We start from the raw sequence: 22,277 nt of genomic DNA on the forward strand, positions 1-22,277 counted from the left end.
TGTCCTGGAACTCACTCTGTAGACCAGGCTGGCCTTTGCTTCCCAAGTGCTAGGATCAAAGGCATGCGCCACCACACCCGGCTTTCTACCTTACTTTTTAAAAATGTATTTTCTTTGAATTATAATTACATTTTCCCTTTCCTTTCTTCCAACCCCTCTCATGGGATCTCCCCATCAATGCTCACCCTCAAGTTCATGGTCTCTTTTTCTTCAGTTGTTTGCATGCCTGTGCGCACGCACACACACACGCCCACCCCTGATCATTCTGTGTAATGTTATTTGTATGTCTGTGATCTCAGGACTGACCACTTGGTGCTGGATGACCACTTATGGGGCTGCCCCCTCCGGAAGACCTTTTCTCCTGCTCTGTGCTGTTCCCAGTTGACTGTATTTTATTTTTCTAGGGTTGAGGCCTCATGAGCCTTTCCCCTCCCTGTTGGTCTATTGGTGTCATTGTTGTTTAGGTCTTGTTTAATTTCCCTTTTTAATTGGTCCCCAATTAAATGTTTAAAGTCCTAGCTGCAAGGATAATTGGGGATTTCCACTCTATAGACATTTGTCCACACTTGTCTGTTAGTTACCATGCTTGTCTAGTCCCAGAAAGGTCTTGTGTCTTCACAGAGCACCTCCACTGCAAAAGTAAGCCTGTGGCTTTGACTGTGCTTTCTATGCTGAGTACCACCATGCAAGGAAGCTCCCCAGGGCGCACGCACTGCCCTCCCTCACAGTTCAGCTTCTGCCCTCACAGTTCTGTTCCTTTATAAGGAGTGTTTCCAAGCCTCCTTTTCCTTTCTGTCCTCAAGCTCCTGGCTAACAAGACCCTTATTACCATTGCATAGAAGGAAGGGATACTAACATGCCTTCTTAAGATCAGAGTCCAAATAACGTGGAACTGGGAAATGAGAGTGTTATTGAATGTCCTGGGACAGACTCGGATGATGGGACGCTCATCACGAGGCTAGCACGTCATGGCCAGTGTTATAGCCCAAGTGGTCCAGCACACTTGACTTGGGATGCTTTTCCTCTCTGCTGTGACAGTGGAGAAGTTATGCAGCCTCTGAGCTGTCTACTGTCTACTAAACTGACGAGGTTGAGGTTTCTAGGCTCCCTCCAGCATCCACCCAGTTCTTGCAGGGATTGAATGTAAGGGCATGTCATGTGGCAGAATACAATTGGAGTTGAGGTACAATTTTATATTTATCATCAGGGATGCAGGAAGACCTTTAAAAACTCCTATCTTAGCTGGTCGTGGTGGCGCATGCCTTTAATCCCAGCACTCGGGAGGCAGAGACAGGCGGATTTCTGAGTTCGAGGCCAGCCTGGTCTACAAAATGAGTTCCAGGACAGCCAGGGCTATACAGAGAAACCCTGTCTCGAAAAACTAACAAAACAAAACAAAACAACAACAACAAAACAAAACAAAAACAAAAAAACCAAAAAAAAAAAAAAAAACCCTCCTATCTTGGCTACAGTACAAACTGTCTTTAACAAGTAGCTACTGGGCTGGTGAGATGGCTCAGTGGGTAAGAGCATCCAACTGCTCTTCCGAAGGTCCGGAGTTCAAATCCCAGCAACCACATGGTGGCTCACAACCATCCGTAATGAGATCTGACTCCCTCTTCTGGTGTGTCTGAAGACAGCTGCAGTGTACTTATATATAAATAAATAAATCTTTAAAAAAAAAAAACAAAAAAACCAAAAACAAAAAAAACAAGTAGCTACTACTTTTTTCTCAAGTGGTATAATTGAAACTTCCCTTTTTTGAACTATGTTCCTGTTTTGACCCTGTTTTTTTTGAAATTACTTATTATCAAAAGGAAATATTGACAGAGGCTTGGCATGTTGTTCTCTGGGTAGCTGGTGGCATTTGTGTCCATCAGCAGCTGCCTGTGAGGGACACCGTGCTCTTCTGATGTCTCTCGTTGCAGAGAGTAAGAAGGCCACTTAACAGGTTTCTGAAGTACAGGTTGGGATGCGAAAGGTTTCTTTTGAAGGCTCTTCTCTGGGGTATAGATCGGTAAGTGCCTGCTTTCTGGACATGACCATTGGGTAATCTGTAAGGGCTGGATTCTGAATGATGTGTCTTCTGATTTTAGTGACTCCTGGGCAGGAACAGCGCATCAGACCCTAGATCCCATCCCACAGCTTCTTTCCTGTGAACACTCTCCTTTGTTTATAGCACCTGTGGCACGGTTGTCTCTTGGTTTCTGTGGCTGGGAGGGGACCAAAGCCAGACCTTTGCTCTGGGAATTGGCCGACCATGTGGGGTAGTGCATTAGGAACTTGGCCCAACTTCCACCACATACTGGTGAGGTTATCTTTACTTTATTGAGTTGTTTGTATACCTGCAAAGAGAAAACAGAACTCCCTTTGGCAGTCTCCTTTCTTCCTTCTTCCTCTTTCTCTGCCTGTTATCTTCATAGAGTCTGGCTTGGTAACTGAAAGACCCATTCCCTGCTTGTCTGTCAGGAACAACTTCCCTGACCTGAAGTCTCTGGAGACTTTGCCATTGACACCCATTAGCCAAAGTGCTTTTCTCACCAGCATGGCAGTGTCTTCCTGAATAGTATATATAAGCTATCAGCCAACTACCATTTCCTTTTTGTGGCCTTAAAATGTTTTATTTTGATCCAGTTCTGGGGATTCTCAGCCTCCCGCAATAACAGTGATCCCAAGTAACTTGGCCTCCAGGCAGGACCAATGTGTGGGGTTACAGTTAGGTTTGTTTGGTTTTCCTGTTTCTGTGTATGAGAGTAATTCAAGTGTATATTAATTTTAAAATGTGGTTTACTTAATGTATTTATTTTGAGACAGGGTCTCAGTTTGTGAGTCAGGTTGGTCTTAAACTCACTCTGTTACCTGAGCTGACCTCAGATTTAACAGTTCTCCTACTTAATTTTCTGAGTGTTGGATTAAAAATAAACATGATCCCCTGTGCCTGCCTGCCATGTTGTTGTTGTTTTTAAAAAGATATAATTTTATTTTTTATATGGTACATTGATTCACATGCATGTATTTTGTATGTCATTATTCACACATACATGATGAAAGGATCATACTTTATTTAGTTGAGACAATCTTTGATGAAGGGATGAAGCCTTTTGTTCAGTGAATTCATGGCTCTGTGCAGGATTTTTGATCACACACCTCTGTGTGCTCCTTGCTTATCTCGTTCAGCTGCTCTTGATTGTATTGTGATTAAAAGGAAAAGACAAACATCTTGCTGCCCTTTTCTGCCAGAGTTTTAATCATTATGGGTTAAAAACTGTACTGTCCCCCTGGATCTGTTTCTACAGTAAGCTAGCAGTTAATCTGAATCAAAGGGGGATACGCCATTAAGGTACAGGATTGGGAATCCAAGGATGTACCCTTAGGTGGTCCTGGTGCACAGCCTTTCCTAGCTCCAGGCATAGGCTTGCTCTGCCTATTGTCCAATCACAGGTTTATATCTGCATCAGGATAACCAAGGTGAAGCTGGCAGGGAGTCAAGAAAATCTATTTCACAATGGACAGACAACGAAGGGTAGTAATGGACTGTTAATTATGAGGGATAGTAATGACCAATGGACAGATAGTAAGGGTTGTAATGGTCTTATCTCTTTAAATTATTATTATAAGCAGCTCATTATGTGAAGGTTTAATTATGCACTTTATATGTTCTAATTTTCTCCTAGACTGGAAGAAAGACTGATGAAGAAAAGTAACAGCATGATTGAGGTAAATGGACGTTTAATTTTTTTATGCTCTAGTATTTATTTACTGTCTTCAGAGAAATCTAAAGCAATGATCATGGTCAACTTGCATATATAAAGGTTGCAGAGATTCAGCAGTAAACACATCCCACTTAATTAATTTAGCTGTGGGTGTATATTGAACATGCACTTACTTATTCAAAACATAAGCATTACTTTTGCCTAGCCCAGAGTAATTTTCTTCCAAGTATTTAATGGCATGAATTACATCATACTTTTCACTGTAAGAGTTGTGTTTCAGAGTGTTGGCTGCACTTCTCACAGCATGGTATAGTAGGTTAGCTGTTTGCCACCCAGACTTTTTGGACTTTTTGTATGGTGCTGGCACCTGAAACTTGAGTCCAGACTGCTAATGTCCATTTGTGTACTGTCAGGACAGTTGTTGGCATTATTCTTCAAGATAAGCATTGAGGACTGCCATGGGGAACAGTTCCTATTACTGCTTTTGGGAACTCAATATTTTTTCTCTTGTTTCCGTGCTCATTTTATTTTTCAAGCAGTTGCATACACATTGGTGTCTTAGTTAGGGTCACTGTGCTCTGCTGGAACTCCCATCACTAAAGACTTGGTGAGGAGTGGGTTTATATCAGCTTATACTTACATATCACTGTTCATAGTCTAGGGAAATCAGGACAGGACCTCAAATAGGGCAGGACTCTGGAGACAAGATCTGATGCTTAGGCCGTGGAGAGGTGATGCTTTCTTGCTTGCACTCCATGGCTTGTTCAGCCTGCTTTCTTATAGAACCCAGGATCACCAGTCTAGAGCTGGCCCCACCCACACTGAGCTGGCCTCTCTCTCATCACTCAGGAATTAAGAGCATACTTTACAGGCTTACCTAGAGTCTGATCTTAGGAAGGCATGTTCTTATTTAAGGCTCCTTCACTGAGGTCAAGTTATCTTCTGTTAAGTTGATATAAAACTATCCAGGACAAATGGTTAGTAGTTTCCCATGGCCCCTTTGACTGAGGGTAGACACTCTCAGCTCTTTTGGTTGTATTTTCTGGTATTCGTGTATCTCTCTGTCTCAAAACATAGAAAATGCGTTAAGTGTCACTTTAGTGGTTTCTTTAAAGACATTCGATTTCTGCCCTGCTTCCTGTTGAATGAAGATTTAAAGATGACCCATGACTGTTAGGGTTCACTTTTCCTTCCTGCTGTTCCCACCCCTTCTCTTTTCCTTCTCTTCTTCCACCACCTTCCTTTTGTTTTATTAGGAGTGGGGAGGGACTGTAGGCTGACACTGGCCTCAAACTCAAGAGTCCTTTGACCTCAGCCTCTAGGATTATTAGATATATACCATTATGCCCAGATCTCTGTTTGTCTCACTGCAATTATGTTATAGTGTGTGTATATGTATGCAAATATATATAATTTAAAGACCAATATGACCACACATAGTTTTGACTGAGCTCTGTGATGTTTGGTGGTGTGTTCCAGCCATGCTGAAGTTCTGAGGTTCCCAGCTGAGCCCTGCTCTCCACTTTCCCTCTCTCCTTTTCCTCTGCTTTTCCCCCCTCTCTTTCCCCTCCATTCCTTCCTCCCTCCATCCATCCCTCTTCTTCTTTGGCTTTGGAGTTTTTCACTTAGCCACTAAGTCTGACAAGTCTTCTGTGGACCCCCATTTCCTTCATGCATGGTTTTGAGCAGCATGCCCCTCTGTCTGCCCTTTTTGATTTCTCAGAGCTTGGTGATTACATTTAGATAATCCAGGGTAACCTCGCTATTCCCCTTTTGTTGTGATTTGAAAAAGATCAATCACATCATTTACGTCTATTGACCATATTTAGTATGAGGTAGGTAATGGCAATATACATCATGTTTCCTAAAAGGTCTGGAGACTTTTTTCATCTTGGTAAATTGTAACTTACCTATAGAGTAACAGGTCTTTCTCTTCCCAGCCCCTTTCTCTTTAAGCCTTATTAATGGAATCTGCTGTCTTTGAGACTGCTTACTTTCTAACAACCTGACCATGCATGCATGAAGCAGCACATAATAGAATCTTCTTTTTAAGGATTGAATAGTATTCCATTGATTATATAACCATGTTTTCCTTATCCATTTATTTAGGTAGTGCACATAGAGTATGGTGACTTCCATTTTTGGCAATTATTAAAATAGCCACGGTGAATATAGGTATGCAAATATCTCTTCAAAATCCTGTTTTCAGTCCTTTCAGATGTGTCCCATAAATGGAATTACTAGACCATATGGTAGTTTTCTGTTTAATTTTTAAAAAGAATTGTCTGTGTGTTCTTCATGCCAGTTGTAACATTTTATATTTCTAAGAGTGAACAAGGGTTCCAGTTTCTCCACAATCTTGTCTGAAGTGAGAATTTTTTTTTTTAAAATCACAGCAATAGAAGAGTGTTTTTGTTTTAATCTCAGATGTGGGATATGGGGCTGCTTCAGATTGTCCACAGCAGCTATGATTTGCCTCGTGCTCTAGTAGGGGTGTGCTTTTGACAGCTGCAGATAGTTTTTGTGAGCGTGTGACATATGAATTCTGGGAACTTTTCAGGGCATATATCAATGCTAGAGACCCCATAAAGGGGGCTAGCTGCTGATTGGATGCTTCTGGTTGTGGTTCGTTGCAGTTTGTCAAGTAGGCAGATACAAAGAGAAGAAAAGAAGAAATTAGATAGCCTTATGTTGAAGAGCAAACTTGCTCCAAGGAACTCAATGTGCCTAATGAGCAGGAAGTACTCTAACAACATTGTGCCCCCTTCCTCTCTAGCCTTCTTTCTCTCCTACCTGGTGTTAGGGGTTTGAAAGGGATGAGGAAGAAGAAGGGTGGAGAAAGGTGGAAGAAAAAGGAACCCACGAAACAGCAAAAAAGTCAGGTGATTGTTAATGGCTGTTCTTATGTGTCGGAGGCCGTTTCTGCCTGTGCTTTTGTCTCGCTTCACCTGATGCTTAGTGATGTTGAGCATACGTTCATGTACAGTTGACCATGTGCTTATCACCCAGGGAGAAGTCTGTGCAAGTGCACTGTGCACTGTACACTGTACATTTTTGGTTATTTGGATTTTTCAGTGTTAAGTGCTAAGAGATCTTCACATTTGGCTGTCCATTCCTTTCAGATGTGTGGTTTGCAAATGCAGTCCATCTTTCACTCTGTTAATTGGTCCCTTGCCATTTAACCCTGGTATGCTTTGCTTTGTTGGCTGGGTTCTCAGTGTCATATCCAAGAACTCCATTGGCAAACTGCTTGCCGTGAAATCTTGTGCTTGTATTATTCTCTTCTAGGAATTTTAGTTTCAATTCTTACTTTTTACAACTCAAATCCATTTTGACTTAATTTTTGTAAATGGTAGAAGGTAAGAATCCAGACATTCTGTAGATTTTTAGGCTGGCTGCTATCTTGGAATCCTGTCCTTAGTCCTGATGGAACCCTTGCTGGCTGTACCTCCGCTCCTCAGTCTCTATTGTCACTCTGTCCTACCAGCACACACAGCACAATGCCCCTGGTGTCCCTTATCTTCTGTGGGAAGGCTTCTGGGGCTCCTGACTGTATGGATTGTCATTATCATGATGCACTATTATTTTAATGGAGACCTGGAGTAAAGGGGACACCCGTAATGGCCACCTACAATCTCAAAGTGTGGCTTTTAAAAGTCACATTTGAAAGTCTTAAAAGAGCTACTCTAGAAATAATTTTCAAACCCATTTTTCTGTGTTGATTTTATTTACTTATTTTGTAATTCGCTTTGTGGTGCTGGGAACTGAGCCCCAGGAACTTAGCCGTGCCCAGCAAGTGCTCCACCCTGCAGCTCCATCTCCCAGCCTGTCCGCTTCTTTTTGGAACCCCTGACATGTGACTGGTGCACTAGTACCCAGAGTAAACACTAGCAGTTTTACTCTCCAAATAGTATTTCAATTTCAAGGTAAACTGAGACTTTTGTCATATAAAGCAAGGTGAGGCTTGGTGGAAATTTGAATGTTTTGTTTCCTTCTTGTTGAGATAAATCCATGGGGCTTTGGATTTATATGTTGTCTGTTGTTTTTATTAAGAGGTGGTATGGTTTATATAATGTAAATGTATATCTCTGCATTAACCTGAAGCTGTAACCGAATACTTTTACAGTGGCAAGAGGGGTCTAGGGTTTAAAATTTTTGTTTTAGTATAGTTAGTTGGGACAGCTGCTTTTTTGCACATCTGGTTTTAGTTATTGCAGGTGGAACATGGTTTCTTTTCTCTTTTTCTTTCTTTCCTTTTTCCTTTCTTTTTTTGTATTGCCTTTGCTGCCCTGGAACTTGCTATGCTCAGCAAGCTGGCCGTGAATTTATAGAAATCTGCCTGTCTCTTTCCCACAAGTACTGGGAGTAAAGGTGTGCTCCACCATGCTGGGTCAAACACGATCTCTTTTTTTTTTTTTTTTTTTTTAAAACATAAGACCTTATCTTTATTTATTTTTATTATATGTAAGTACACTGCAGCTGTCTTCAGACACTCCAGAAGAGGGCGCTAGATCTCGTTACAGATGGTTATGAGCCACCATGTGGTTGCTGGGATTTGAACCTTGGACCTTCGGAAGAGCAGTCGGGTGCTCTTACCCACTGAGCCATCTCACCAGCCCACGATCTCTTAAAAGATGTTACAACTAACCAAAGTGGAGCATCTTTGCCCTTTGAGCTGTCTCTTCTCAGTACGTGTGGGTGTGATTCGGCAGTTGAGCGCATGCGTGCCTGGCATCTGTGATGCTCTAGATTCCGTCTCTGGCACCACAGAGGGGATGGGAGAGTTAAGCCTGTTGGTATAACCAGTTCAGTAGACTGGTTATTTCAGTGTAAGGTTCAGGAGTGGCGTCTTGATAATTTGTGATTGAGGTTTAGAATGGCCTTGAGTTTCACCATCGGCTTTAGATGAACCTCAAAAAGATTTAGAGCCTTATGGATTATAAAATGGGAGGGGAAGGGGAGGAGAGAAGCTGAGTGTTTCAGTTACATTTCTGTAGCTGTGGCTGTGCAGACCGGGACTAAGGCAACTTATAAGAGAAAGCATTTGATTGGGGGCTTGCTTACAGTTTGTGGGAACATGTGTAGGTAGGCAGCCCTGCCTGCTGAAACCGTAGCTGAGAGCTTACTTTATTCTTCTCCTTCTTCAAGTTGGAGACAGAGATGGGCCTGGCCTGGGCTTATGAAACCTCGAAGTTCACCCCTGTGACACAGCTCCAGCAAGGCCACACCTCCTAGTCCTTCCTAAAGCAGTTCTGCCAACTAGGGACCTGACATTGAGCTTTTGGGAGCCATTCTCATTTAAACTCACCACAAGGGTTAAGGATTTAGTTTTTAATTAAGGAAAATGAATTATATGTGCTTCATGCTAATAAAAATGAAGGAAGTACAAAATCAAAAAGCTGAGACACATGATATGAGGTGTGGGGGAGGGGCGACTGCAGAGATTTTTCAAGTTGTTTACCCTCATAATGCTGTTACTGTTACTGAGCCAGCCTCCTGCACGTGTAAGGTTAGGGCTAGCTTTGGGATCTTATGGTGCTGTTTCAAAGTTAACCTTAAACTGTCTGTCCCTTTGGTCTGAGATCACCTTTGAGTTCATAGGAGTGTACCATATTGTCTGGCTTGGAAACTTAATACCTGATAAGACCCTGGCTGAGAAACAGCACACATGAGAATCGTTGTAAAAGAGCCAGTTGCTGGATGTGAAACTGTAGCTGTCAGAGGTAACAAGGAAGAGCATGGCCTGAGCCTGCCATGCCTATCTGGATGACCCTGAGTCAGAGACACGTGCTCAGTGGGCGTGGAACCAGTCTTTTCCACAGGCCAGACAGTTCTTTTTCCTGGAATGTCACTCCTTAGCTCTGACTCAGCCTCTGCGATGGTCCTTCCGGTTGCCTGAGGGGACAAAAAAAGCAGCAGTGATAAGCTTGACTCTGGCCAGGTGCTCTTGACAGGGAACTTCTGACTGGACACCTCACAGGCAACTTCTCTTGGGACAGAGCAGATGGTGTTGAACCTTGGCCAGTGTGTGCCCTCCAAATAGGCTTCCATTGGCTTTTGTACTTAACATGGCCATCCCTGAGGCTGTCTGGGACCTGGTGGTAGGTGTGTGATCTGGACTGTACTCCATTGTCTGGAAATGGTACAGTGTGCTGCCTCCTTTTGAGATTGGATTTTAAAACATCTGTTTAATTCTTGTGGAACTATACTTTTAAAATATGTGCTACTCTTATTTCAAACAGTCTTACTTTATATCATATTAGGATTAAATATTAATACTTTCAACTTTTACTATTTTCATCGCTTTGCTGAGATTATTGTCATGAGAACTTATTTAAAATATACTCTATTTCTGATGCAGGCTCTGCTGTGGTGTCTGGTGTCATTTTTACTGTCATTCTGACCTTTTCCAGTGTAAACCTAGGGAAGCTGATCCTAGAGAGGAAAGGATGAGGTATTGTCTAGAGGTCTTACGTAGTTCACAAAAGTATTTCAGCAGATGAAGCCTTTTTAATAGAGGTCACATGGCACTGTGGCTTTCGCAAGGCCCCAGGGTGAAACCCCAGTACTGTAGAGGTGACCAAATGGAAACAAACCCCAAGCCATCCTCCCGGACGCCATGTGTGGACTCAGTGGCTGTCGGATCTCACTGGAGGAGTTGTCCTGGGGCATTCAGACTTGAAACTTAGGGACATGACATCCGTACTTTGTTGTCTTTGTTTAAAATGAGGGGACTCGTGATTTTAAAAGTCTGTGTGCTTAGGCTTCAAGAATGTTAAGGAGTTAGTTGTAGCTATCCATCCTGACAAATACTTTAACCATTTCTTTCTCCTTCTACCTCTGGTATTGGGAAAATACCAGAGGTATTCCCCTGCCCCTCTTTTATGCCAGTCAAGTACCTGGCCATGAAGCCACATCTTCAGTCCCACTGATAAATATTTAAAATCTTTACTAAAATCCTGGACATAGGTATGGCAGGTCAACTTGAGGCTTGAAGCCGTGGTGAACCTTGCCTGAGATCATGTGGTTAGAGGATGAAGAAGTCCATACTTGATGTTAGATCTGTCAGACTTCATTGGTCAACTCTGCCTCGCTGGCTACACACAGCAGTGACATTAAGGAGACAGCCATACAGAGAATGTCCTTACATTTCACACCCATACAAGAGCATTCTGAAGCTCTGGTGACAGCATTCTCCTTGGAGAAGTGGTGGCTTCTATCGGCCCTGCTGCTTCCTTATTGGGGGCAGGGCGCGGGGGTTGGGGGGACATTTCTGATTTAGGTTAGAAGGTATGTCTGCTTGTGAGCTGTGTCCTCAGTGTAGACTTCTCTGGACGGTGGCAGCAATTGGGTCAGTTTGTTTTTGTACTTGTGTCACATAGCAGGTTGGGACTGGAATTTGACCTCAGCATCCCACAGAGGAGGTTGGTTCTACCATTCTTATACAAATTTCATAATTCTAGCTTGTGTACCTGTCCTGGGTGACAGTGAAATGCTGCTCTTCCACTCCTTACCACCCTCTCCCTCTTCTTCCCACTCCTGTTTCCTGTTAACTAATACATAATTGTTTTGAAACAGGCTATGCTTGCCCAGTACCATGATGAGAGGCATGCCCCACCAGCCTCAATGCTTCGCTCTTTATCTGATTCTATATAAAAATCTGCCATGCGTGTCCTAAAGAAAATGGCACACACTTTTTATTCCCTGCACTCAGGAGGCAGGGGCAGGTGGGTCTCTGATTTTGATGCTGGCTTAGCCAGTTCCAGGACAGCCAGGGCTACATAAAAAGTCCTTTTCTCATACTACCAGGAAACAAAATAAAAAGAAAATTAAAAAGCACTACTTAGAAGTTGCCACTGGTAATATTTTGGTGCGGAGGCTTCTGTTCTTATTCCTGTGAATATGTATGCTTTTTAAAATAAGATACAAAATTAAAACCATTGTTTTATATATGTAATCATCCATATTTATTTTACCCAGTACAATGCATGCATTTCTGCCATAGGCTTAAATGTCCTTCTGTAATGAGCTTGTGGTAACACAGTCTTCTCTGTAGATAACAGCATGGATGCGTCGGCCTGGTGTTGGGCAGATATGATCCTTATTCACCCGAGGCCACGCTGGTGTGTATCAAGTGAGAGCTGGTCATCCACTAATCTTCATGTGTCTTTAAAGTAGCTGACAGTGGTTATTAATGATGGTCAAGAAAACCCAGTTTTAGTCTCATTCTCTATTACACAGTATAACAGTTTCCCTGGAAGACCCTATATAAATGGGCAAGAACAGAAGGGTATTTTGTTGTTGTTGTTGTTGTTGTTGTTAAGCTAGGGTATTTTAGAACCTCTGTTTTCTTTCTTTGAAATAGGCAGCCTCTCTATGACAAGTACCTGAGACCTCTCAATTCTTATTTTCAAGTGGTTTAGCCCTCTTGTTCACCATACTAGTTAATGAAAACTTTTCACATTCCCCTTTGTTGACTAAATATTTGACACAGACGAGCCCTGGTTATTTAGACCAGTGGGCTGTACTTGGCCAAGGAAGCCCTGGACCTCACGAGAGTTCCTGTTCTCGGCCTTGGCTTAGGCACAGAGACCAGTGATCACCATAGACCAGAAGACAGAAAAGGAAACAGCTGAAATCTGTGGTCTGGGACTTGGCTCAGTGGGAGAAAGATAGTAAGCTCTATAATTAAGTAAAATGCCTGTGTGCATATATCTAATAAGAGTGGGGGAAGGAGGAAAGAGAAGCAGGCGTGGTGTGTACTGTGTGCGCATGCGTGTGTCAACATATACGTTCTTGTGTGAAGTAGGGAGTCCCTGAAGTCATGAGTGAGAAGGGTCCGTCCAGCTATGGGTGTGGCCAAGTAGTTTGGGGCTAGGGCATCCTAGTCAAAAGGTTTAGGAAGTACCAAATTCCTGAGACTTCAAAGGATGCATGCAAGCCAAGCTGGCCCAAGCGTAGCCATGCCAGAATCTGCATTCTTTCCAAGTCGTTCTAAAAGGAATTGTTCTTCGTCCCAGAAAGGTTTCCAGTACCTGGGAAGAGTCTTATACATTACAAGTGATGAAAACTTGGCTGTGTTGGCTCTCAGACCAAAGTAATGGATAGCAGATAGGTTAGAGTAAGTGCTGCCCACACTTAGATAACAAAACTGTAACAGTACAACTGCTATCGCTAGGCTTACGAGGCTAACAGTATCTCAGGAGCCACTTCTGCCTTTTCCTTTTTAATAAGACCTGTTTACCTTCAAAAGTTCTAGTACTCTTGTTTTAAACATGAAACTGTGATAGTTTTATGGAAGTTGACACAGGCTGTGGCTTGGGAGGATGTGTGCATGACAGATAAAACATAGGCTGTTTCCCTCCATTTGGCTCAGCGGCCTTCTTTGGGGTTTTGTGAGCTGAGCCTGCAAGAAGGCAATTGACAGAGGTCTTCCGGATCCAAGGCTCCCTTGGTGAGGTCACTATGAGTTCCTTTGCCCACTCCTGTCCTTCTGTCAGGCTGGGGAGTAAGTAGCTGATGGCTGATTCCCCAAACACCTGATATATTGTGGTGGTGGTGGTGGTGGTGGTGGTGGTAGTGGTGGTCCAGGGATCTCTCCCACCCCTGCTGGTGTTGGGGAGTGGGGGAGGGTAGCCTAAGGGGGGTGATGTGCAGGGGTTTTCTTCCTCCTTGGACTGATGTGTGTGTGTTGGGCAAGGGGTGAGGGGAGGTTCAGTCTATAAATGCTGTTTTGCTTTCTTGGCCAAGATGAAGAAAAGATGTTTAGAAATTAATCTTGGATAAATTGGTTGCCAGTGAGTGCCATTCATGGTGGTGTGTGACTCTCATATTTATCCCTAGACTCTTGATTGAAGCACTTTGCTGTTGGGGGCCTCCCAGCGTTCTTTATTGAGTTCAGTGACTATACAAATCTCATTTAGTACTAATGTTTCCGTGGCATTTCGCTCTAAAACCAGTTTGTGAGGATGCCCCAGTGTGAAGGATACATGTCTAGGCAGAGGACAGCCCTTGCTCTGTGTTCTATTGTTTAAGAAGGATTCCAGTTAAGGGCAAGAAGCTAAGGTGCTACTGGGTTGACATCCATGGGAAGTAGTCAATTTTAAATAGTGGGATTTCAAATAAATAAAAATTGTTTTGTTACCTTCCCCCTCTGCTCCTGAGAGCTTCCTATTGCATAGTCAAAGCTAGGTTCACACTTGTAACTCTCCTGCCTCCATCTCAGAGTGCTTTGTGTATCAGCCTTAGTTCCTAGCAGAATAGAGCGGATGCTTAGAGGTTTATCCATGCTTGTCCTGAACTTTGATTAGCATTTCCTGCAGGGCTGGCATGCTTGTTACAGTTGACAGGCCTATGTGGACCCACCTTCATCACCTAGGATTTATGCCTGCCTTTGGGAATCACTCAGGCTATGTATTCTGAGGGTATATAGTTACACAGAGGTTGAGGACATTTGGGTGGAAAAAAAAATGAAGCCTCAGGACAATGAGAAGTTCTCTCAAGTTCTTAACTGAGAACTGGCCATTGCCTTTAGTAATGCTTTAGGTTGTTGGTGATGTGAAATGATGGCTGTGTGTGAAATGGAGGGTCAGAAGCAGCCTGGGAGACTATGAGGAGATAGATTCCTAAGAATGGGCCACAGCCATCTTCTCTGCCTTTGAGGCATGTGGTGCAGCTGGGTTCCTTGTGCACAGGCACCCATGACACTGCTGGGGCTATGGTTTGGGGTGTGACATATGACAGGCTTGAGAAAGCGGGCAGTACACAGTTACTGAATTCTCTGTGCTCTGGACACGGATATCACTAAGAAGTAGCTGAGCAAAGTGTTATCTATCACACAGCATAGTGACTCTAGTTGACGAAATACTGCTGATGATTTCTGGAAATGGATTTGAAGTCTTTTTACCACAACAAGAGAAATATGACGGTTAATGCGTATGCTGATTAGTTTGATGACGTCATTCTCAGGGCAGGAACAGGCTTATCAAAGCGCCGTATTACACAGGGGAATTATATGCGACTTCTACCACTCATTTAAAAAACAAAAACAAAAAAAGAAAAGAAAGGGAACATGACTTATTTTGACTGGAGCTAAGAAACAGGCTGGGTAGAGATAGTTACTAAAACAAGTTTTTCTTAAAATTACTCAGTTCTTGAAAAGTTTTAACTGAATTTGTACTTTTCTATTAATATAATATTAATATTGCATGTGTGATTATGAGAGAGAGAAAAAAATCATGCATTTTCTCTAAATGTATTTAGCACTTTTTGTTTCCCGTGTTGGGGGCTGATCAGAATGCCTGGACACTTTGTCACTGTGCTGTTACCCCCAGAGCCCCCCTTTTATATACCTCAATTAATCCTTTCTTGTCTTTTACTAGACTGAGAATTTCAATTATAATGAATAATCTTTTGTTCGTTTCTCTAGTGACTATTGTCTTACCTGGAGTACAGCAGAAGTGTAAAAATACCATTGAATGAAAGTACGACAACATCTGGGTCTGTCTTATTCTTTCCTTTCATACACCTTTCCTCACACAGTGTTAAAATTGTTTAAGTTGCTAATGGTAGGACAGGGGGGTTGATGGCTCAGTGGATGATAAACTCTGGGTATGAATGGAGACCTGGCTGCAATTCTAGCCTTTGGAAGGAGGGGCAGAGGATCACCAAAGTAAACTCAGGTAAGAGTCTTCATGTCAGACACACATACACACACACACACACACACACACACACACGCACACGCACATGCACACGCACACACGTTAGCAGGTTAAATAAAATTAAAGACACATTGTTTTTAATTCAGATTCTATGAAGATTTTAATGCAAACATTCACAGACCATGTTCATAGGAAGCTCACGGTTCCTCTTCCTCTTTGAAATAAACTAATGAATTGCTATCGCTCTAGAGATAGAGGATGTTTCTGTTGGGCATGGTGGCTAACACTGATAATTTTGGCTCTCGGGGGAGGCTCGGGAAGGAGTACTATAAGTTTGAGGACAACCTGGGCTATGTAGCAAGGTATTATGTCAATAAACCAAACCAAAAGTCAAAAAGAAAAAACATCCCTTTCACCCTGGAGTTTCCATATGCCCATAGATAGCATCAGTGCCCATTCCCTTCATATGCCCTTTCTGTCATGACCCATGCTAATGCAAATGGGCACAGATTTGGGGCACTGGCTCTTCCAGAACCTCATTCAAGTGTGTGTGTGTGTGTGTGTGTGTGTATATATATATATATATATATATATATATATATATATATGTGTGTGTGTGTGTGTGTGTGTGTGTGCTGTCTTCTTTAACTGTACATAACGCATAACGATGCTTTTGACATTCACAGTTGTTTGTGTTTGCCAGCGTGGTCCTTTCTGGTCTTGAGTAATATTTCATTTAATGAGCTTATCTGTTTGCTATTGGTGTACATTAATTAGGGTGGGCTTCACTTTGGGACTATTATGAATACCATGAACATAATTGCACACATAGCATTATAAACATACATTTTCCTTTCTCTGGGCTATATACCTAAAAACGCTTCCTTAATGCAAGGTGGGACTTGGTAAGGAGTTGGCACACAGCATTTGGTAAGGGGTTCTACATTGTAGCAGCCTCACAGTAATGATGCATTGTAGCCTTCTGACAGGAATGAGGGCTGCTCCAGCTCACCTCCACATCACTGCTCCTCTTGCTCTCTTATATGCCTTGGCTGTTGTTCATGCATGTTCATGCATGTATGTCAGACTTCACAGCACAATGACATGCTTTTGATATACAGTGAAATGGTCAGGTATTTCCTTTCCAGTAAGAGTAGTGAAACTGGTCTTCCATTTTCACGTGCACATTTCTTACCTCCAGACTCCTCATTTTTACAGCCACTCTGTTATAACACTTCATGGAGTGTTTATCTGCTGACCACAAGTTCTCTGTTTTCATTTATTTAAAAGTGTTGTTTCTTCTTTAGTTTCAAGTGATGCCTTTTTTGCTTCATACATAACTCTAACTGACTGTCCTCCAACACCTTTCATTTTCTAAAGCTATTTTGAAATTTTTGTTGCTACTTTGGGGCTTCATTTCTAGGCGAGGTTTTTCTCGTGGTTAATTGAGTTTCCTGCTTTAGGTTATTGCTGTTGGGGCTTAACTCAAAAGTTTTATAGCCATTTTTAACAGTTTTTCAGCCTTATCATCTGTATCTTACCTTAAAAAATGTTTTATCATTAACAAAAATCAAATATTTTTTCAAATGACAAAGCATGGGAAAAATGGCCAGGTAATTTTTACTGGAACCAACCAGAGAGCACGTGGCCTGCTTTTACTGTGTGAATCTGGGACCAATTTCTGTCTTCCCCTGGCCAGATCACATTGCCCACGCTACAGGCATCAAAGCCTCAAATGCTATGCAAGATCTAACTGCTGGTTTTAACTACCCACGTCCTGGCTAAGCAGAGGCAGTGTAAGCAGCAGAGCTTTCTAGTGGATCTCTGTCTGCTTGTCTGTTTGAGACCTGGGCATTCAACAAAGATACCTTTCTGTAGCTCTGTCCTCACAACCAGGAAGCAGACATTGCACAGAGAATGTCGTGGGCACGAAGAGTAACTAAGTTCATGCCACAGAGATGTGTGGCATGTGCCTTCACCTTACCTGGGATGTTTGAGATCCATTTCTTGGAAAAAGGGATTGGCAGCTAGAGAAGGAGTTAGGACATGGGAGATTCTTGAAGGCACAGGACCGGTGGAAGACAAATCAGAACTCATTTGTTTGACTCCGCTCATGACAATCTCCTTTTCTTATTTACTTTGAAGTATTGGGATGATTTTTGACCATAACCATGCAGGTAAAATATATAATGAGACAGGGTAACAGTGTCATGGGTCACAAACAGCATGTGTTACAGAAAAGGGCTTTTCATCCACTAACACTGAATGAGTACATCCTTATTACCCCATCCCACACTATTCACCCTTCTCCTCTCCTCTACTCTGTTCCATAACCCCGCCGAACTCCTTGGAATCTAGCTTAGGGGAATATGAGTCCCCAGGCACTTGTTGCCAACTGAATGACTATGTTGTGGATGTGCCAGGCTTGTCAGGGCAGCCTGTGTAGCAGCAGCATCCTTTCTGTCTGTTCTGTCTGTTAGCCACAGGTGTCCTTAGAGAGGTTGGGAGTCAGCAAACCACAGCCTGTTGACTGAATCTGGCCAATACTTGCTTTTGCTAATTTCATTTTAGTGCAGCACAACTGTGTCCATTGATTTTGGATATACTCTGTAGCTATTCTTACACTGTAATGTGTGAAAGTCGGGCATTTGTAGAAAATATCATATGCTAGAAAACTAAAAATGCTTGCCATCTGGTTCTCACGGATGATGCTGTTCTGCCCCTGGCCTTAGCAGAGGCCATACCCTCAACCTTGGATCACTCCTGTTTTGATCTTGTTCCAGCTCTTCTGTCTCATCAGTGTGTCCTCCTCATATCCACAAATGAGCATCTTTCTGTCACCCTGTCGTCTAGCCCTTTCTTTCTTCTCTCCTTTCCTCATAGTTACTGCAGGTGACAGCAGTCAGTATTGGGACCGACTCTCTTAATAAGTGCCTTTCTGTCAGCCTTTCTCTCTCTCTCTCTCTCTCTCTCTCTCTCTCTCTCTCTCTCTCTCTCTCTCTCTCTCTCTTTAAATCCCTTTTCACTTAAATCGTGGTTACCATTCACACTTGAAAGGTTTTTGTTTCTTGGTTCAGAGGAGCCAAGAGGAGAAAAGCACACACTTTGGTTGCAGTCGAGGAAGTACTTAAAGTTGTGCCTCACCACTGGGGAGGGTGTTCTCACTCGACGCCCCTCAGAAGAACACCAGGCTCCACTGAAGATGGGCATCAGTTCTCATCAGCCCGAAGGCTTTGGGGAGGATCGAAGCAGCTGGGTGTTAATGTGTGTGTCATTTGCTGTGTTCTGTACAGCCAAGAGCACTAGCTGATGGGCTCTTTCACTTATGTGTGTCTGTGAAAAAGTCAACTTTCCTTCTGAATTGATTGTGCAAAGATGGTGATTTGTGAGAATTTTTTATTGTTCTGAAAAAAAATGCTTCAATAACAGAAAGACACTCTTGCTTAATTTTGTATACATAAGAAAGCATAAAGTTCAAATTGCATGAATTCAAGTATCTATAGAAAACAATAATACTGAATGAATGCCTTTTAGAATGCATTTTTAAAACTAGAAATACTGCATTTTGAGGACAACAGTAGAGATCAATAATAGATGTAGACATTGTAGGCATTTTTATTCCCAGGTGGCCAAGCTAGGGGTAGGTTTTTGTTACTATTCTTTCTATGACAGAGCTGTCACTTAGAACATTACAATACAAGCTTTGTCTGACTTAAGATAGCTTGTTGGATTTCTCATTGTAATTCAAAAGTGAAATGTGTGAAGAAGCCTGGAAGCCTCTGTGCATGCAGCTGCCCTTGCTCCTGTTGCGTAGGGAACTTCCTGGCAGCCTGGGTCCTGAGCATGCGCCATGACACTTCACACTCCGCATGCCACCTTACACAAATCATGAACCCACTGCTAGGTAACGTCCCAGGAGTTCATTGAAGGTGGTGGAATAGGAGATGTAGCCCACCTGCATGTTCCTTCCCTAGGAAGGAGACCATGTGATCAGTTCATAAAAGTGGAGGAAGCGAGGGCTCCCGCATCTTGTCTTACCACCTCACAGGTAGTCTGAGCAGGGATTGTTACATTTTCTTATGAGCTGTGTGAGTGTGTGCATGCCTGCATGCATGCATGTGTTTGTATAATATATATACATAAATACATATATATATGTATATATATATATTATACACACACACACACATATATATATATGTATGTATGTATGTATGTATGTATGTATGTATGTATATATATAAACTTAGACCTGTCCTGGTAGTGTAGAGAGATTTATTTTAGATCAGACCTTTGCTATACATAGAGCTTTACCATTTATTAAAGATGAAAACATTATTTGCATACTAATTGAAATGAGTGTGCTTGTTTATTTTCACATAAAGAATTAAATCTTGGCTGAATATTGGATACTACAAGATGAAAACATCTTCAATATTTTTCACAGTTGATTGATATTTTGACTTTATAATCATCAGTGCCAAGAATGCTACTTTGCATAGCTGTGTAGTACAAAGTGGCAGTAGTATGTTTTGGGCCATTGCAGAAATTGGAAATTCCACTCTAATCACAAGGCAAAATAGGTGGCTTGTTTTAGAATGGTTTACAGGTAACAGCTTAAGCAGCAGTTTTTAAAATTAAACACTCTAACTACACTTCAAAGATGTGCTAATTCTGAATTATATGCCAAGGAAGGATGTTGGCTAAACATTAGCAGTCTTTGTTCTCCATCGTTGCAGGATTATGTTTCTGTAAGGTCTGAGAACTGCAGTAAAAGTACTGCAATAGATCGTGGTCTTCTCACCTCCGAGCTGAGACCCTTTTGGTGGCGCTTGTTGGCGTTTGTGTGGTGTGGTGGCATGCACAATGTGAAGTGTCATGGTGCAATGCTCAGGACCCAGGCTGCCAGGAAGTTCCCCATGCAACAGGAGCAAGGGCAACCGCATACACAGAGGCTTCCAGGCGTCTTCACACACTTCATTTTTGAATTACAATGAGAAATCCAAGAGGTGGTAAAGCTGTGGCTACCGAAGAAGGCTGCTGCCTCCATGGGGAGGAGAAACCCTTGTGGAGTTTTGGTTTATTTCTTCACAGCGCTAGGGAAAAGGAGAAAGTTGAAAGGCTGCATCGATTGTCCTGTTGGGAAGGTTCCATAACAGCATTGTAAACTGGCATGACCCCATGTGTTTGGATTGCTTCTCCAGCTGCCTTACCAGCCCTATCATTACACAGAAAGGCAAGCTGCTCTTTACTTATAAATACAGAAGTATCTAGGCCTGAAGACAGTCCTAGTGTGCATTCCTATTAGCCTTCTGACACACATACTGGAAATATTTCTGCTACCTCTGTTGGTTGTTGGTTGTCAAAAGTGTCAGCGAGCTCCGTCTCCTGATAGCCTGCCAGGCTCCTCGTGTTCCACGCCATGTTGCTCTGGATCCAGATAGCCTGCAGATGTTTGTTGACTGAATCCGACTTTAGGAATCAGCATACGTTAAAGGTCTAAGCAGTCTTTTGCTGGCGTGTTTCCTGTGGCATGTTTCCTGTGGCGTGTTTCCTGTGGAAGCCCTCTTTGGGGTTTTTTCCCCTCACTTAACATAGGGTAAAGAAAGAGAATCAGGTCATTCAAAAGAAAAGCAGCCTATTTTAGGCACACTGGGTGTTTTATGTGGTGGTATTTTTCCTTCCTCTTACCACAAAGCTTGGCTTTTTAGAGACCTGGAGGGGCTTCCTAGTGTCCTGAAAAGGTAACTCCTATTTTTCTTCTCACACTGAGAATTTAATATCACTGCTGTCACGTTTTCATGTCTAAGCTAGCATTTGGGAGAACTCAATATGAAGAGGCATAGGAAACAGGAGGTCAGAACTGGACTGCAAAATATCCTTGGGCAGATCAGTTAGTCTTTGGGCGTGTGCACTATGTCTGTCAACTGCAAGGCTGGACCTGCGTGAGCATCTTAGGTTTTCTACCTTTGTAGAGTGTGTGACTATGGGATGACCTTTCTGCCTTTTGTTTGTAGCCGGTTGACATGAAGATGAGAGGGGGTTGCTTAGTGACTTATTTTCAGCTGAGCACATGCTGCTCGTGAGTCAAAATTTCCTGAGCTCCTTTGTGAGGGTTGTAGGTACATGAGATTGTGGAGATTTAAGGATGGCTATATCTATATCATATTTATATCTATATTTATATCAACTATATGTCTGTATAACTCCATGTCTCTGTGTATGAATGTTTGGTTTTGAGAGTTCATATTAGGAAAATTGACATAAAACTCTTGGTATCTTTATTTTAATTGTGTTCTTAAAGCCACTAAGAGAAAGTCTCAGTTTGCCCCATCTCTCCAGACACCTGCTTTAAACAGTGTTTAGGTACAGTGAGTGCATTGTGTAGAACATGTTCTTGGTTATTCTGTTACGGCTAGGTTTGTAGAATAGCTTGTAAACTGGTAAGAATTCTCGTGCTGGCCTTGATGGCCCAAGCTTTGTCCTGCTGAATAGCTTTTGAAGGCCAGCCAAGAAGCCTGATCACCAGTTAGAAGGTGATTTTGTTGGTCAATGGGACAAATTCTATCCTTGATATGGCCAGCCTAGGAGAGGCTCTCTGAGCCTTCCTCTCTCTCCTCCTCCTCTGCCAGAGGCCATGAGAAGGCATCATGAACCTGTTTCTCTTCCCTTCTGCATTGATCATCTAGAGCCCTGTGGTCATCAGTCCAGCACTGCCTTTGCAGATCAACCTACCTACAAGTGATCTCCCGGCTGCTGTGGAGCAGGAATCTGGGCTTGAATTAGCTAAGTGTTAATTAATCAGGCTGAAGTCAGGGTGTTAGTGTGGCTGCTGTCTTATCTGAGGTGCAGCTAGGGGAAGGATTTGGGTTTTGTGTGCTCTTGGGCCAAGCACCTTGGT

General features: G+C 42.6%; 1 protein-coding gene across 12 annotated transcripts in view; it reads left to right on the top strand.

Annotated features, from left to right (window-relative positions):
* The window catches only part of Sgms1 (sphingomyelin synthase 1), a 274,571-nt gene that overhangs the window by 156,239 nt on the left and 96,055 nt on the right, over positions 1-22,277 (top strand). For 11 of the 12 annotated variants that reach the window (XM_029472300.2, XM_029472303.2, XM_021151328.3 and 8 more), the window contains one exon: positions 3,675-3,717. The exons of the other annotated variant lie outside the window; for it this stretch is intronic. The gene's annotated coding sequence lies outside the window, so the exon portion shown is untranslated. The remainder of the gene's footprint in view (positions 1-3,674; positions 3,718-22,277) is intronic. 12 annotated transcript variants of the gene reach the window in all.

Source organism: Mus caroli, unplaced genomic scaffold (assembly GCF_978045245.1).
Source record: "Mus caroli unplaced genomic scaffold, Mus_caroli_1 scaffold_20, whole genome shotgun sequence".
NCBI classification, from domain to species: Eukaryota; Metazoa; Chordata; class Mammalia; order Rodentia; family Muridae; genus Mus; species Mus caroli.